This window comes from Lithobates pipiens, unplaced genomic scaffold (assembly GCF_037356315.1).
Source record: "Lithobates pipiens isolate NorthernLeopardFrog02 unplaced genomic scaffold, aLitPip1_a1.2 Scaffold_16, whole genome shotgun sequence".
In the NCBI taxonomy this organism is placed as follows: domain Eukaryota; kingdom Metazoa; phylum Chordata; class Amphibia; order Anura; family Ranidae; genus Lithobates; species Lithobates pipiens.
The window spans coordinates 101,786,475-101,803,714 of NW_027507748.1; the positions used below are offsets into that span (position 1 = coordinate 101,786,475).

Consider the following 17,240-nt stretch of genomic DNA (forward strand, 5'->3'; position numbering starts at 1 on the left):
TCTTTATTGGGGTGATCCAGCTGGTTCCCCTCTGTGCTGCTTTCTGGTAAGAATGCAAGATAATTTTCTTTCTATATTTTCTACAAATATCTTCTACTTTGATTTGAACAGGTCAACCATTTTCACCTCACCTCCTGGCCTCGTGAAAAGCCTGTTATGTCAATCTGTACCTCTGCTTCTACCCAATCACTGTATCTAAAATATACCCAGTGTCAGCAGGAAATATTGTGTAGCTGGGTGCCTGCTGTCTGTGTGAAGGAGACATGTGCGGTTCATTTTGTTCTGAATAAATATTCAGACAAATTTTTCGTTACTCAGAGATTCAGATATATCCGAATACCCAAATGACAGTACTGTACAATCAAAATTTACTGAATGCCCTGAATAATGAAATAAAATTCGTCTGAATTCCTGAAATTCGAATTGAAAATTTGCATCAAATTTTACATCGAACTCCAGTCGAATTCTAACTGTAAACATAATACTGCAATCAAAGACTGGTTGTGTTATTAGAGTACCATTTCGAAATAATGCTGTTTTTGTTAAGCCAAAGGCTATTTAACCACTTCAGCCAAGGAGAAATTTACCACCTTAATGACCAGGCCATTTTTTGCGAAACGGCACTGCGTTAATTTTACTGACAATTGCGCGAGCATGCAAAACTATACCCAAACTCAACTGATGCCTTTTTTCCCTACAAGTAGAGTTTGCTTTTGGTGGTATTTTCTCATCTCTGTGGTTTTTATTTTTTGCGCTATAACAAAACAGGATCAAGTGGGGGATTTTACGTTTTCATGAATGTGTTGCGAAGCCAAATCAGCCATGACCACCTAGATGATACTCCATTTAAGTCTACCTTGCATCACTATAGGAGCCAAGCTTTGCCATAGTAAAATAAAATAAAAACACCACAGACATGAAGGAAGAGTTGAGCACTTAATTTATTTAATTTAATTTCTGCATCTTCATCACTCCCATAAAGATGGAAAAGACTGGCAAAGTGAAACTAGGCTCCTCAAATTTTTTTACGTTTTCATGAATGTGTTGCAAAGCCACATCAGCCATGACCACCTAGATGATACTTCATTTAAGTCTACCTTGCATCACTATAGGAGCCAAGCTTTGCCATAGTGAAATAAAAAAACAAAAAACATCTTAAAGATATGGTAGAGCTCCAACTTTTTTGTAAAACCTTGCTCCATTTTTACTGTGCTGGTAGAATACTGCACCAAGACCAAGACCTGTTTAGGAACCTAAACTATTGTCTACTGACAGAATGTATGAATCTTGATACTTCAACCTTGAACCATGATAAGCTAAAACATCTATAACTTGTATCTCCATATCTTCACAAAACACACTCTGAAAACACATACATGATAGCGTACTAAAATTAGGATAGTCAAGTCATTAGGGCAAGGAGCTGACCACACCACAGGTCAAAATTTTTTTGGGAAAAGAAACGCAGAGTGCCCCTTAAATTGGAAGTGTTTTTTGCAGCCAGTTAAATGGGTTAGCTTCTTCTTAATCTGAAGATTTACCACTCGTTGCTGAAGGCCCTGATAATAGGAGAAGCTATAAACCTGTAGCGCTTACCCTTGAAGAAACCGTTAGTGATGATGGGTTTTCTGTTCTGCCATGACTGCTCACACCTGTGTAGCTTAAGCATTAATATTCTACCATTTATGGTAGTACACAGAAAATACAACATAAGCAACTTGGGAATTGATAGAATAGAACAAATAAACAGGACAACAGAATACATTTGATGAACTGATGGGCAGGTTAGGGTTACCTACAACCTGTAACTTACATTAAAATAAGGCTAAGCACCATTTCACTAGTCCACACATTATCAGTACAAATAGCATTGACTATAAAAGCATAAATTACATAAAATAATCTCACAACGATTCTTAGCAATAGCTACTCAAACAATGTTTGTGGGTGCACTATACACACACAGTCTTAATGGCGAGTGAGTACATGCATTACTGGTAAAGGGGTACCCATGGTGGTGTCTAAAGTACCTGTCTAAAGTACTCGGTGCTTAATTATCAAGGTTATCCGGCTGTCGCTGAGGCCCTTCTTTAAGGTGGTGCACATGTAGCTGTCTCTTTAATGCTGTTCACAAAAGATGGCTGCTCTGCTGGGCTGTTAGATAAGGATCTGTCTCTACTATATTATTTTTGGGTAGTAAGGGTTTAAACTCTGTAGCACCGATCACCAATTCTGGCATGCAACAGGTCCCAATGACTTGGCAGTAAGTCAGACCAGCAGTCTCAATCCTCACGATCGGCTCCTTATGACTAGGTCCTCATGTTTAGGTCCTTTCTGAGGTGGGTGCACACAGCAACCAGTCTCCATGACTCGGGTTCCAAGGGACAATGACACTCTGAGGCTCAGGCTCTCGCTCTGGTCCTCAGTGTAGGCAAGCACAGCACAGGTCCACTCACACTGGTTTCCCCACACTGTCTGCAAGGTGCCCAACTCAAACCCAGCAACAGGTCTGCACTTGTTGGCTCTCCATGCTATTCTGCCCAGATCCCTGCACATTTATCCAGGAAATGTTCTCTCTTCTCTCCTCCTTTTAAAAGGAATTATGGATATTGTAGCCCACAGCCCAATATCCTCCATTCACTTGTCTTGTGCAGTGAGCCTTTAGGGGCTACAGTTCCCATGATCCTAGGCATCTGCGTAGCAAGTTCCTCCTTCCCCCAATTGGCTCAAACACTTCTGGCAGTGGAGACAGATCCTTATCTAACAGCCCAGCAGAGCAGCCATCTTTTGTGAGCAGCATTAAAGAGACAGCTACATGTGCACCACCTTAAAGAAGGGCCTCAGCGACAGCCGGATAACCTTGATAATTAAGCACCGAGTACTTTAGACAGGTACTTTAGACACCACCATGGGTACCCCTTTACCAGTAATGCATGTACTCACTCGCCATTAAGACTGTGTGTGTAGAGTGCACCCACAAACATTGTTTGAGTAGCTATTGCTAAGTATCGTTGTGAGATTATTTTATGTATATTATGCTTTTATAGTCAATGCTATTTGTACTGATAATGTGTGGACTAGTGAAATGGTGCTTAGCCTTATTTTAATGTAAGTTACAGGTTGTAGGTAACCCTAACCTGCCCATCAGTTCATCAAATGTATTCTGTTGTCCTGTTTATTTGTTCTATTCTATCAATTCCCAAGATGCTTATGTTGTATTTTCTGTGTACTACCATAAATGGTAGAATATTAATGCTTAAGCTACACAGGTGTGAGCAGTCATGGCAGAACAGAAAACCCATCATCACTAACGGTTTCTTCAAGGGTAAGCGCTACAGGTTTATAGCTTCTCCTATTATCAGGGCCTTCAGCAACGAGTGGTAAATCTTCAGATTAAGAAGAAGCTAACCCATTTAACTGGCTGCAAAAAACACTTCCAATTTAAGGGGCACTCTGCGTTTCTTTTCCCAAAAAAATTTTGACCTGTGGTGTGGTCAGCTCCTTGCCCTAATGACTTGACTATCCTAATTTTAGTACGCTATCATGTATGTGTTTTCAGAGTGTGTTTTGTGAAGATATGGAGATACAAGTTATAGATGTTTTAGCTTATCATGGTTCAAGGTTGAAGTATCAAGATTCATACATTCTGTCAGTAGACAATAGTTTAGGTTCCTAAACAGGTCTTGGTCTTGGTGCAGTATTCTACCAGCACAGTAAAAATGGAGCAAGGTTTTACAAAAAAGTTGGAGCTCTACCATATCTTTAAGATGTTTTTTGTTTTTTTATTTCACTATGGCAAAGCTTGGCTCCTATAGTGATGCAAGGTAGACTTAAATGAAGTATCATCTAGGTGGTCATGGCTGATGTGTCTTTGCAACACATTCATGAAAACGTAAAAAAATTTGAGGAGCCTAGTTTCACTTTGCCAGTCTTTTCCATCTTTATGGGAGTGATGAAGATCCAGAAATTGAATTAAATAAATTAAGTGCTCAACTCTTCCTTCATGTCTGTGTGTGAGCAGAAACCTAGTGAAGGTCCAGTTTACAAGGCCCACACATTCAAAGATGTAGATTTAGATGAAATTATAATGATTTCAGCAATCAGGCACCTACTCATTAAAGGCTGACTTTATCAAGCACACAAGAGCAACTGATGTTTCCAGGTAATAAACCATACAGGACCTGTGTTTCCCATCCAAGAGGAATTAATTTTGTTCATTCTTCCAGACTGTATGCGTAACTTATAAAACATGTCATTTAACTGTCATTCACTTTATATTTAAGAACCAACGCCATGCACTTTGCTTATAATCAAAGAGAAATGTGAGTTTTATTATCATTTTACACCGGAGAGGTATTTACTTTAAATAAGTTCTTGATTGGTATGCTTTAATTAAAAACATAAATAAATAAATAAATAGCAAGAAACATCCAATAGCAGACTCTGTATCTTGATAGTCTATTAACATATTCCAGGAGGTACGTGTAAACATGCCGCAGGGGGTGAGCTGCCTTAAACTTTGGATGACTTTCATTCTATATAGACTGAAATAACTTTTGTATCATTCGAGGAGCAACAACTGTATTGTTAAAGTGAACTTTTCACCTTGTATTATTAAACTTACTAAAACTCTATAAATAGAACTTAATGTTTTGTCTTAATTAAACATATATGGAATAATGTACCCCCTGCTTTAAATTACAAAATTATTAAGATTTGCTGAGGAGGGCAGCAGCTTTATACATTCTGGAGACCGCAGACTGCATGTGATAAAAATCTCAGATCTCCAAGATGAATCATAAAATCATAATATCTTAATACATTGCACCATGCAAAGAATCCGTTCACAGTTCACATGTGGACCCAACATGTTTTTTGGGCATCCTTCCTCAGGAGAACATGTGACAGAATCAGTACACTGGAACCCACTCCTAATCTTCTACATCAGCCGCCAGTAGGGTAAACTGAAATAACATGCGTATGTTGTCGATAGAGGTGCTCAGTTCACATTAATCCAAGCTGGACTGATGTGAACTGAGTCTGTTTCTAAGATACGTATCAGGAATATTCCCTCTTTGGGATATATGTGCCTTTACTACTTTGAAAACCATGCTGTCTTTATGGTGACTTACGTTCATTGGGTCAGGATGGTTTCCCACTGGGAAGTTGGTCCTTATGTTTTAGGATTATGTGTACAAGACCATTGGCTTTTTGCTGATTATACCTGAATTTCCCACCTGAGAGGCAGTGGCTTCACCTTGACTTACAGTATTTTCACCTATATGGGCAACATACACATGCTATGAATCCCAGTCTACTCTACTGGCTGATTTTACTCTATTAAAGATTGGGAGTGGGTTCCAGTGTACTGATTGTGGCACATGTTCTCCTGAAAAAGGATTCCCGAAACACGTCAAGTACACACGTGAACTGTAATCGAATTTTGAATGTTGTGTAATATATTTTTAATGGTATAAAAAAAAGTTGATTTTATGGTACTCTGTTGTCCACACAAAGGTTGTACATGATTTGCAGGTATTTGGACTCATAGCACATGCAGACAGGATATTTCTCCCGCTATAGCTACTTTAAAGGAAATCTGTCATGCGACAAACCTCAAGGCTTCCATTTGTAGCTTCTGCTTAGATTGGCCAGCAAAATCAGTTTTTAGGATTTTCTTATGAAAAGCTTCCTTTAAAAAGAGCATACACTAAGAGAAATATATGGGCAGTGCTGACCTTCTTCAGAAAATGTTAGTCGCCTGGCTGTATTTGCCTTTAATACTTCCCAAGGAACTGACCCAGAACAGGCAAATCAGAAAGTCAGAGTAAAGTGTGATGTCCTGATCTGTAAACTTGTTCTTTAGTGAAGGATATCTGCAACTTACAAAATGGGTACATGAACCTGTATCGGGTAATACCATTTTTTTCAGTCTACAAATCTCCTTTAAGTATATGTTCATTGTACATTTAGCAATCCTTAATGCATGGTTTGGCAGAGCATAACATTTAGATTTATTAGATGTCATAACACATTTCCATTGGCACTAATGTAGTAATGTAATTTTGCATATGTCTGTATTAGCCTATTAATCAATCCGCAGGCAGGTTTAACCTTAGAAAATAATGCTTCTCGTAATTCTATTCCTATTGTGTTTTCATCAGTTCAGTCCAGTCATTTATTCAAATTATCATAATTAACGTTATTAAATAGTCAGTGGGCCATGAAATAAGGCAAAATAATGTAATTCAATATTGTTAATGTTTCAGCGGCTGCCACTTAAAGCATAGGTCCGCCCAAAAAAGAAAAAAAAAATAACACCAGCAGCTACACATACTGCAGATGCTGGCTTTTAATAATAGGACACTTACCTGTCCTGGAGTCCAGCGATGTCAGCACTGCAGCTGATGTTTCTATCAGCTGTCTGGTGCTGCCACGCCATTGCAGGTAGGGGTGCCCAGCAGTGTAGCCTTTCGGCTTCAGGCAGATTAAGAAAAAGAGAAATCCCCCTTCGTTGGGACTTCATAGACAACAAACACGTGTATAAACAAAAATAGTATTTATTAAACATACATATAAAACGTACAATCATATGGTGACCGATATTAAAAAAGACATAAGAATATTACAAAAATATACAAACATCAAAAACAAAACAAAAAACAACAAGTTACACAGTAAATATGACAACAAAATTGTTACTCTCCGGTGTATAGTAATCCCCAGAACCCTACTGCACATGCGCGAGGCCTCTCTCCTACTGGCCTGCTGACAGGTGAAGGAGGAGGGAGGAGGAGGGAGCCCCAGCCGTGACGTCAATAGCCATGGCTCCCGGAAGTGGCAAAGGATACCTGTCAAAGACGGGTATCCTGTCCCCCCTCCCCCTGAAAAGGTGCCAATTGTGGCATTGGAGGGGAGGGGAGGAATCAGATGAGCAGAAATTCCACTTTTGGGTGGAACTCTGCTTTAAACCTATCATTGTATAAAACACTGGATTTGGCAACTGTCTCATAATTCTCTGCTGTGAGTACTGTAGTTGGATAAGCCTTCCATGTAACTGCTTGCATTTCACCAAAATTCAGTTAATTGAAAATTATTTTGTCTGCATAATGTGAGCCACCTTGAGCACAAATGACAAAAGACCCCAAATCATATTAATAATAATAAAATAATATTCATTGTGCTTTATTAATTTTAATAAAGAAATCAAGCTCACTTAAATGGCACCCCAATGCCTTATATATACTTATCATCCATTCTCTAGCCCTCTGTGATGTTTATGGAAGAAAAAAGAAAAACCCACAACTTCTAGGTATTGGAATCATGTGACTCTCCACTTCTTCCCACAAGTCACAGCTGAGTGCCTAAGTGGCCAAGCACCAGCCACTACCACTGTCTAGTGGGGGCAAGAGGAAACTCTGTGAAGAGCAAACTTAGATAGAGATTTTATTAGTCCTTAGGTAAGAGAAGAAGAGAAGTGGAGGATACTATAAGCAGTGTGTGGTCAACATTTAAAGTATATCTAAAGCCAAAAACATTTTTTTTCATTTTGGACAGCGTAGCAAATGGTGAAACCCTGTTTCTCTTGGAAAATGTTCCCTTTATTCAATCTCTGGTGATGACCTAGAATGTTGGCTTTTCTTATACTTCCATATGCCTGTGATACCGTGGGCAAAATTAAAAGGTGAGGGGACATGTTACCTTCTAGGGCACAGGTAAAGAAAACCTGTCTCTATGCAGGGTCAGTGTGGTCGCTCTCAATGCCTCAGTCATTCCCATCCTGGATGCTCTGCTGGGTTTTCAGGTGAGGGAACAAATTGGTAGTCAGCCCAAAAAAAGCCAGATTGTAGTTCAGTTGGCAGAGGTACCCGATGGGGTTATACAATAGATAAGCATGAGTCATCTGCTTTAGTAAAACTTTTTCCAAATTACTTTATTTCACTTTTCTGATGGAGGCTCTTTACCGTGTGATCAGCTGTGACCAATCACAGCTGGTCACAGTGTGTAACCAGGAAGTGCCAGTAAACAGCTTTCCTCGGTTCATGCTGACAGGGAGAGCAGATCGGTGGCTCTCCTGTCAGGGCAGGGGTGTGTGCTGAAAATCAGCACATTGATTATCAGCTCAGTCACCATCAGAGATGCCCACCACATCTGCCAATAACTGCCAATCATCTGCCAACTCATCAGTGACCATCAGTGCTGCCTTATCAGTGCCCGTCAGTGCCCATCAAAGTGCCAATCAGTTCCCTTCACAGATGCCAATCAGTGCCCATCAGTAAAGGCTGTCAGTACCTCATCATCAGTGCTGCCTATCAGTGCCATCTATTAGTGCCCATCAGTGCGGCCTGTCAGTGTCTATTAGTGCTGCCTGTCAGTGCCCATCAGTGCCACCTATCAGTGCCCATCAGTGCTACCTATCAGTGCTCATCAGTGCCACCTATCAGTGCCCATCTGTGCTGCATATGAGTTCCGCCTATCGGTGCCCATTAGTGCTGCATATCAGTGCCACCTACAGTGGTGTGAAAAAGTGTTTGCCCCCTTCCTCATTTCCTGTTCCTTTGCATGTTTGTCACACTTAAGTGTTTCGGAACATCAAACCAATTTAAACAATAGTCAAGGACAACACAAGTAAACACAAAATGCAATTTGTAAATGAGGGTGTTTATTATTAACCACTTGCTTACTGGGCACTTAAACCCCCCTCAGTCCCAGACCAATTTTCAGCTTTCAGTGCTCTCACATTTTGAATGACAATTACTCAGTCATGCAACACTGTAACCAAATGATTTTTTTGTCCTTTTCTTCATACCAATAGAGCTTTCTTTTGGTGGTATTTGATCACCTCTCGGTTTTTTATTTTCTGCGCTATAAATGAAAAAAGACCGAAAATTTTGAAAAAAAATGAATTTTTCTTCGTTTCTGTGACAAAATTTAGCAAATTAGCAATTTTTCTTCATAAATTTTGGCCACAATTTATACTACTACACATCTTTGGTAAAAATAACCCAAATTTTTGCATATTATATGATCTGTGTGAAATTTATAGAGTCTACAAGCTATGGTGCAAATCATAAAGATTTGCAAAAAAAGATCACATCTGATGTACTAAGGCCTATCTCCATTCTTGAGACCCTAACAAGCCAGGAAAGTACAAATGCCCCCCAAATGACCCCTTTTTGGAAAGTAGACATTCCAATGTATTTAGTAAGAGGCATGGTTAGTTATTTTAAGTTGTCATTTTTTCCCATAATTCTTTGCAAAATTACGATTTTTTTTTTTTTTTTTTTTTTCACAAAATTTTCATTGTAATAGCTTATTTCTCCCACACGGAATGTGCATACCACAAATAACACCCCAAAATACGTTCTACTACTCCTCCTGAGTATAACGATACCAAATGTGTGAGACTTTTACACAGCCTGACCACATACAGAGGCCTAATTTTGAAGTAGCACCTTCAGGCATTCTAGGAGCATAAATTACACATTTCATTTCTCAACCACCTATTACAGTTTTGAAGGCCCTGGAACACCAGGGCAATGGAAACGTCCAGAAAATGACCCCATTTTGGAAAGCTAACACCCCAACGTATAATCTATGAGGCATAATGAGTCTTTTCAATGGTTCATTTTTTTCCAGAAGTTTACGGAAAATGTGGAAAAAAATGAAAACGCATTTTTTTTTACACAAAGTTGTCCGTTTATAAGATATTTCCAACGCATAGCATTTACATAGCAAAAATAACACCCCAAAATACGTTCTACTACTCCTCCTGAGTATAACGATACCAAATGTGTGAGACTTTTACACAGCCTGACCACATACAGAGGCCTAATTTTGAAGTAGCACCTTCAGGCATTCTAAGAGCATAAATTACACATTTCATTTCTCAATCACCTATTACAGTTTTGAAGGCCCTGGAACACCAGGGCAATGGAAACGTCCAGAAAATGACCCCATTTTGGAAAGCTAACACCCCAACGTATAATCTATGAGGCATAATGAGTCTTTTCAATGGTTCATTTTTTTCCAGAAGTTTTCGGAAAATGTGGAAAAAAATGAAAACGCATTTTTTTTTACACAAAGTTGTCCGTTTATAAGATATTTCCAACGCATAGCATTTACATAGCAATAATAACACCCCAAAATACGTTCTACTACTCCTCCTGAGTATAACGATACCACATGTGTGAGACTTTTACACAGCCTGACCACATACAGAGGCCTAATTTTGAAGTAGCACCTTCAGGCATTCTAGGAGCATAAATTACACATTTCATTTCTCAACCACCTATTACAGTTTTGAAGGCCCTGGAACACCAGGGCAATGGAAACGTCCAGAAAATGACCCCATTTTGGAAAGCTAACACCCCAACGTATAATCTATGAGGCATAATGAGTCTTTTCAATGGTTCATTTTTTTCCAGAAGTTTTCGGAAAATGTGGAAAAAAATGAAAACGCATTTTTTTTTACACAAAGTTGTCCGTTTATAAGATATTTCCAACGCATAGCATTTACATAGCAAAAATAACACCCCAAAATACGTTCTACTACTCCTCCTGAGTATAACGATACCACATGTGTGAGACTTTTACACAGCCTGACCACATACAGAGGCCTAATTTTGAAGTAGCACCTTCAGGCATTCTAGGAGCATAAATTACACATTTCATTTCTCAACCACCTATTACAGTTTTGAAGGCCCTGGAACACCAGGGCAATGGAAACGTCCAGAAAATGACCCCATTTTGGAAAGCTAACACCCCAACGTATAATCTATGAGGCATAATGAGTCTTTTCAATGGTTCATTTTTTTCCAGAAGTTTTCGGAAAATGTGGAAAAAAATGAAAACGCATTTTTTTTTACACAAAGTTGTCCGTTTATAAGATATTTCCAACGCATAGCATTTACATAGCAAAAATAACACCCCAAAATACGTTCTACTACTCCTCCTGAGTATAACGATACCACATGTGTGAGACTTTTACACAGCCTGACCAAATACAGAGGCGCAACATGCAAGAAACACCGTCGGCGTTCCAGGGACACATAGCCTGCACATACCAAGAATTACACCCCCAAATACATTATGCTGAGCAAAGGGTAAAGAAAAGATTACCTGTGGTTTTAGAAGTGCAGTTGTCCACAGGAGGATATCACTGGTCCAGGCAGCAGGCAGGGACTTGGTCAGCAACAGCGAACACAGTTTTTCAGGCAGCAGGCAGGGATACTGTCCATATTACAGTCCAGGGTTAGTGCAGAGATGTCAGCAGTGCCAAAAATATTGGTCCTGGTAGTAGGCAGGTCCTTGTGGTGTGGTCAGTGCGGCATGATGGCAGTAAGTCCTACAGGCAGCAGACAAAAGTAGAGCCTCGTTCAGGACAGAATGGGGATAGGGGTAGAGGCTTCTCCCTCCCAAATCTCTTTGAAGCCTCCGAGTCTCCAGACCCTAATCTAGGAATAAGAAAACAAAGAAAATTGTTTTCTTCTTCCAGAAAAACTATACTGGAGCCCCTCACATATGTGAGACCCCGTGTTGAATCCCACTAGTCCAGTTGCAGAATACAAGATTAGTCCAAGAGGCAGGCAAATATCGTGGTCAAACAGTCCAAGGTCAGTTCCAGATCAGGCAGAGATATATACAGAATCGTTAGACAGAAGCATGGTCGAATAACAGTCCAGGGTCAGTTCCAGATGAGGCAGAGGTATGTACAGAATCGTTAGGCAGAAGCGTGGTCGAATAACAGTCCAGGGTCAGTTCCAGATCAGGCAGCGGTATGTACAGAATCGGCAGGCATAAGAGTGGTCAAATAACAAGCCAGGGTCCGTTACAGAGCAGGCAGTGGCATAAGGGGTGTGAAGGTGTATGAAGGCAGGAACTGAGGATTATGTTTACCATACTTCACTAAAAATTTATTGAAGTATGGTAACGCCGAAAACAGTCGCCTATACAGAGGCCTGGTTGGGAAGGACATTGTGCACAATAATAAGATGTGTCTTTTCTGACTCCTGCTTTGGTACACGCCTTACATCTTTTTTGGCGTCTTTTGCCTGCTGGTGTGGGGGGAATTTTATCCGGAAAGTGGCGCTCGGAGAGTCGACTTACAACGTCTGATCGGATATTTTCTGGTGGGCCATTTGGGAATAAAAGGGCTGTGAAAACTTCCTCCTGGTAGCCAAAGAAACGTTTGGGGTTTTGGGTGGCGTTGCTGTAAATTACATATGAATTGTAAATGGCCAATTGAAAAAAATAAATTACTACTTTTTTGTACCAATGATATGTCCGTCTTGAGACCAGATATGGTTCCATCATTTGGTCGTTGAAGTCGACTCCTCCCATGAACAAATTATACTCTGAAATACATTTGGGTTTCTTTACGGGGCCATTCCTTCTGGGGATTTCTACGAAGGTATCGTTGTGGATAGAAGATAACATGTACACATCTCTTCTGTCCCTCCACTTCACTGCCAGAACCTCCTTGTTTCTTAGACTTGCGGTTTCTCCTTTCCGCAGCTTCTTGTTCACCAGACTTTGAGGAAAGCCCTTCCGGTTCTTTTTTACAGTGCCACATGCTGGCGTCTTCTTCCGGTGAAGGTTGTGGAACAGGGGCAGAGATGTGTAGAAGTTGTCTACATAGAGGTGGTAGCCTTTATCCAGTAGGGGGTATATGAGGTCCCAAACAATTTTTCCGCTGGATCCCAAATAATCCGGACAATTAGGGGGCTGTAGCTGGGTGTCCTTCCCTTCGTACACCTTGAAGGAATATGTGTACCCTGTGGCTCGGTCACATAATTTGTAGACCTTCACCCCATAGCGGGCCCTTTTGCTGGGCATAAATTGCTTCATCCTAAGCCTGCCACTAAATTTAATAAGGGACTCATCCACACATATGTGTTGGTCCGGGGTAAACAATTTGGGGAATATTTCAGAAAAATAATTTAGTATTGGTCGAATTTTGTAAAGGCGGTCATAATTTGGATCATTTCGTGGAAGGCATTGGGAATTGTCACTGAAATGTAAGAACCTCAGGATCATCTGATACCTGGTTCTGGACATTACCGCGGAGAAGAGCGGTGAGTGGTGGAGGGGGTGGGTTGACCAGTAGGTACGTAATTGTTTTTTTTTGTTGAGTCCCATATTAAATGTGAGGCCTAAAAAAAGCTTGAACTCCTCCACCGTTAGGTCTCTCCATTCGTAGGGACGGGCATAATAGGAGGTCGGATTTTGAAAAATAAATTGTTGTGCATACAGGTTGCACTGGGCCACAATTGACGCCAACATGTCCTCCGTAAAAATTAAATTAAAAAAATCGATGGGGCTAAAATTCTCCGTGTCCACCTGGACTCCTGGCTGGGCGGTGAAAGGGGGAACATTGGCCTCTCCTGAATTAGGAGGAAGCCACAAGGGGTTCTGAAGGGCATAGGGAAGGCCAGCATGGCTCCTAACCCTTTGGGGCTGAGATGACACCCCACTGGTACTTGGCCTTTCTTGCTGGGGCACTGCGGTGCTGGTGGACGGCATTGCGGTGCTGGTGGACGGCATTGCGGTGCTGGTGGACGGCACTGCGGTGCTGGTGGACGGCACTGCCTCACTAGAACGCCTTCGCTTGATGGGCCGGATATCTTCCTCCTCGGATTCATCAGTCAGTGTTTCACTGCTGAGGACTGGCTCATAAGTTACGTCGGCTTCAGAATCCGAATCCGAAAAGGAATCGGAAGAGGAGAGCTCCCCGTTGCTCTCGTCGGCCGCGGAAATAATTTGGTACGCCTCCTCAGCGGAAAAGACGCGTTTAGCCATTGTAGCACTGATGGGCACTGATGAGGTGGCACAGATGGGCGTTTTTGAGGTGGCACAGATGGGCGCTTTTGAGGTGGCACAAATGGACACTGATGGGTCGGCACAGATGTGCACTGATTTATTGCACAGATGTGCAGATTTGTTGCACGGATGTGCACTGATGAGGCGGCAGATGGGCACTGCTGAGGCGGCAGATGGGCACTGCTGAGGCGGCACAGATGGGCACTGCTGAGGCGGCACAGATGGGCACTGCTGAGGCGGCACAGATGGGCACTGCTGAGGCGGCAGATGGGCACTGATGGGTCGGCACAGATGTGCACTGATTTATTGCACGGATGTGCACTGATTTATTGCACGGATGTGCACTGCTGAGGTGGCAGATGGGCACTGCTGAGGCGGCAGATGGGCACTGCTGAGGCGGCAGAGATGGGCACTGCTGAATCGGCACAGATGGGCACTGCTGAGTCGGCAGATGGGCACTGATAGGTCGGCACAGATGTGCACTGATTTATTGCACGGATGTGCACTGATAAGGCAGCAGATGGGCACAGATGGGCACTGCTTAGGCGGCACAGATGGGCACTGCTTAGGCGGCACAGATGGGCACTGCTTAGGCGGCACAGATGGGCACTGCTGAGGCGGCACAGATGGGCACTGCTTAGGCGGCACAGATGGGCACTGCTGAGGCACAGATGGGCACAGATGGGCACCGATGGGTACAGATGGGCACTGGCGGGCACTGGCGGGCACTGGCGGGCACTGGCGGGCACTGGTGGTGCACAGATGGAGTACTGGCGGTGCACAGGTGGGCACTGGCGGTGCACAGGTGGGCACAGGTGGGCACAGGTGGGCACTGGCGGTGCACAGGTGGGCACAGGTGGCCACAGGTGGGCACAGGTGGGCACAGGTGGGCACAGGTGGGCACTGGCAGGGTAGATCTGAGCACTGGCAGGGCACTGGCAGGGTAGATATGGGCACTGGCAGGGTAGATCTGGGCACAGGTGGGTTTTTTTATCACTTTACTGTCTTTTTTAACTCACAAGCACCTTCGGTCTCCTCACACGCTATCGCTGTGTGAGGAGACACGTTCGGCAATGGGTGATGATCTCATTTGTTTACATTTGAGATCATCACCCATTGGAGGAGGCGATCGCGCTGTAAACGGCCGCTGTGATTGGCCGTTTACAGCGATCTGTGATTGGCTGTGTCCAGCGGACACGGCCAACACAGATTTTCCCCGATGCGCGCTCCCGGGAGCGCGCGGGGAACTCTTAAAGGGGACTACGTCAATAGACGTAGTCCCGAAAATTGAGATCCGCGCTATACACGTAATTTTACTATAGCGCGGATCTCAAGTGGTTAAAGGTGAAAAAAAATCCAAACCATCATGGCCCTGTGTGAAAAAGTGATTGCCCCCTAAACCTAATAACTGGTTGGGCCACCCTCAGCAGCAACAACTGCAACCAAGCGTTTGCGATAACGTGCGAAGAGGCTTTTACAGCGTCCTGGAGGAATTTTGGCCCACTCATCTTTGCAGAATTGTCCTAATTCAGTTACATTAGAGGGTTTTCGAGCATGAACGGCCTTTTTAAGGTCATACCACAACATCTCAATAGGATTCAGGTCAGGACTTTGGCTAGGCCACTCCAAAGTCTTCATTTTGTTTTTCTTCAGCCATTCGGTGGTGGACTTGCTGGTGTGTTTAGGATCATTGTCCTGCTGCAGAACCCAAGTTCGTTTCAGCTTGAGTACACGAACAGATGGTCGGACATTCTTCTTCAGGATCTCTTGGTAGACAGCAGAATTCATAGTTCCTTTTATCACGGCAAGTCTTCCAGGTCCTGAAGCAGCAAAACAGCCCCAGACCATCACACTACCACCACCATATGTTACTGTTGGTATAATGTTCTTTTTATGAAATGCAGTGTTCCTTCTACGCCAGATATACTTGGACAAACACCTTCCAAAGAGTTCCACTTTTGTCTCATCGGTCCACAGAATGTTGTCCCAAAAGTCTTGGGGATCATCAAGATGTGTTGTGGAGAAATTGAGACGAGCTTTGATGTTCTTTTTGCTCAGCAGTGGTTTTCTCCTTGGAACTCTGCCATGCAGGCCATTTTTGCCCAGTCTTTTCCTGATGGTGGAGGCATGAACGCTGACCTTAACTGAGGCAAGTGAGGCCTGCAGTTCCTTGAACGTTGTTGTGGGGTCTTTTGTGACCTCTTGGATGAGTCGTCGCTGCGCTCTTGGGGTAATTTTGGGCGGCCGACCACTCCTGGGAAGGTTCACCACTGTTCCATGTCTTCGCCATTTGTGGATAATGGCTCTCACTGTGGTTCGCTGGATTCCCAAAGCTTTGGAAATGGCTTTATAACCCTTTCCAGACTGATAGATCTCAATTACTTTCTTTCTCAATTGTTCCTGAATTTCTTTGGGTCTCGGCATGATGTGTAGCTTTTAAGGATCTTCTGGTGGACCTTACTGTGTCAAGCAGCTCCTATTTAAGTGATGCCTTGATTTTGAACAGGTGTGGCAATAATCAGGCCTGGGTGTGGCTAGAGAAATTAATGAACTCAGGTGTGGACAACCACAGTTATAGTATGTTTTAACAAGGGGGGCAATCACTTTTTCACACAGGGCCATGATGGTTTGGATTTTTTTCACCTTTAATAATAAACACCTTCATTTACAAATTGCATTTTGTGTTTACTTGTGTTGTCCTTGACTATTGTTTAAATTGGTTTGATGTTCCGAAACACTTAAGTGTGACAAACATGCAAAGGAACAGGAAATGAGGAATGGGGGCAAACACTTTTTCACACCACTGTATTGGAGCCCATCAGTGCTGCATATTAGTGCCTTCTCATGAGTGCCACCTTATCAGTGCCAACTCATCAGTGCCCATCGGTGCTGCCTCATCAGTGCTCAACAGTACAGCCTCATCAGTGACTATTAATGAAGGAGAAAACAAATTTTATAATAGAAACAAAGAAAAAAAAAAAAATTTTTTTCCAAAATTTCGATCTGTTTTTTAGTTTGTTTAGCAAAAAATAAAAACTCCAGTGATGATCAAATACCACCAAAATAAAGCTCTATTTGTGGGAAGGATTTGATAAAAAATGAGTTTGAGTATAGTGTTGCATGACCGCGCAATTGTCACTCAAAGTGTGACAGCGCTGAAAGATGAAAATTGTCCTGGGCAGGAATGGGGGAAAGTGCCGTGTATCGAAGTGGTTAACTAGCCAAAGGTTAATTTTAAAGAGACAATATCACCTGCCCATTCAGGGGAAAGTAGAAGTGGCTCCTGATACTCCCTAATTTCCTCAGCAGGTTATTTATACTCACCTATCTGCTTTCCAGAACTGCCTCTCTGCTATGTCATACCCCTGGCTATTTTGTTCTAATGGGGCAGGACATCCAAGTATTGGGGAGCATGTAAC

General features: G+C 42.5%; 1 protein-coding gene across 2 annotated transcripts in view; it reads left to right on the top strand.

Moving 5' to 3' along the window:
* EPHA6 (EPH receptor A6) overlaps nt 1-17,240 on the top strand; it is a 1,195,522-nt gene that overhangs the window by 949,140 nt on the left and 229,142 nt on the right. The window lies entirely within an intron of this gene.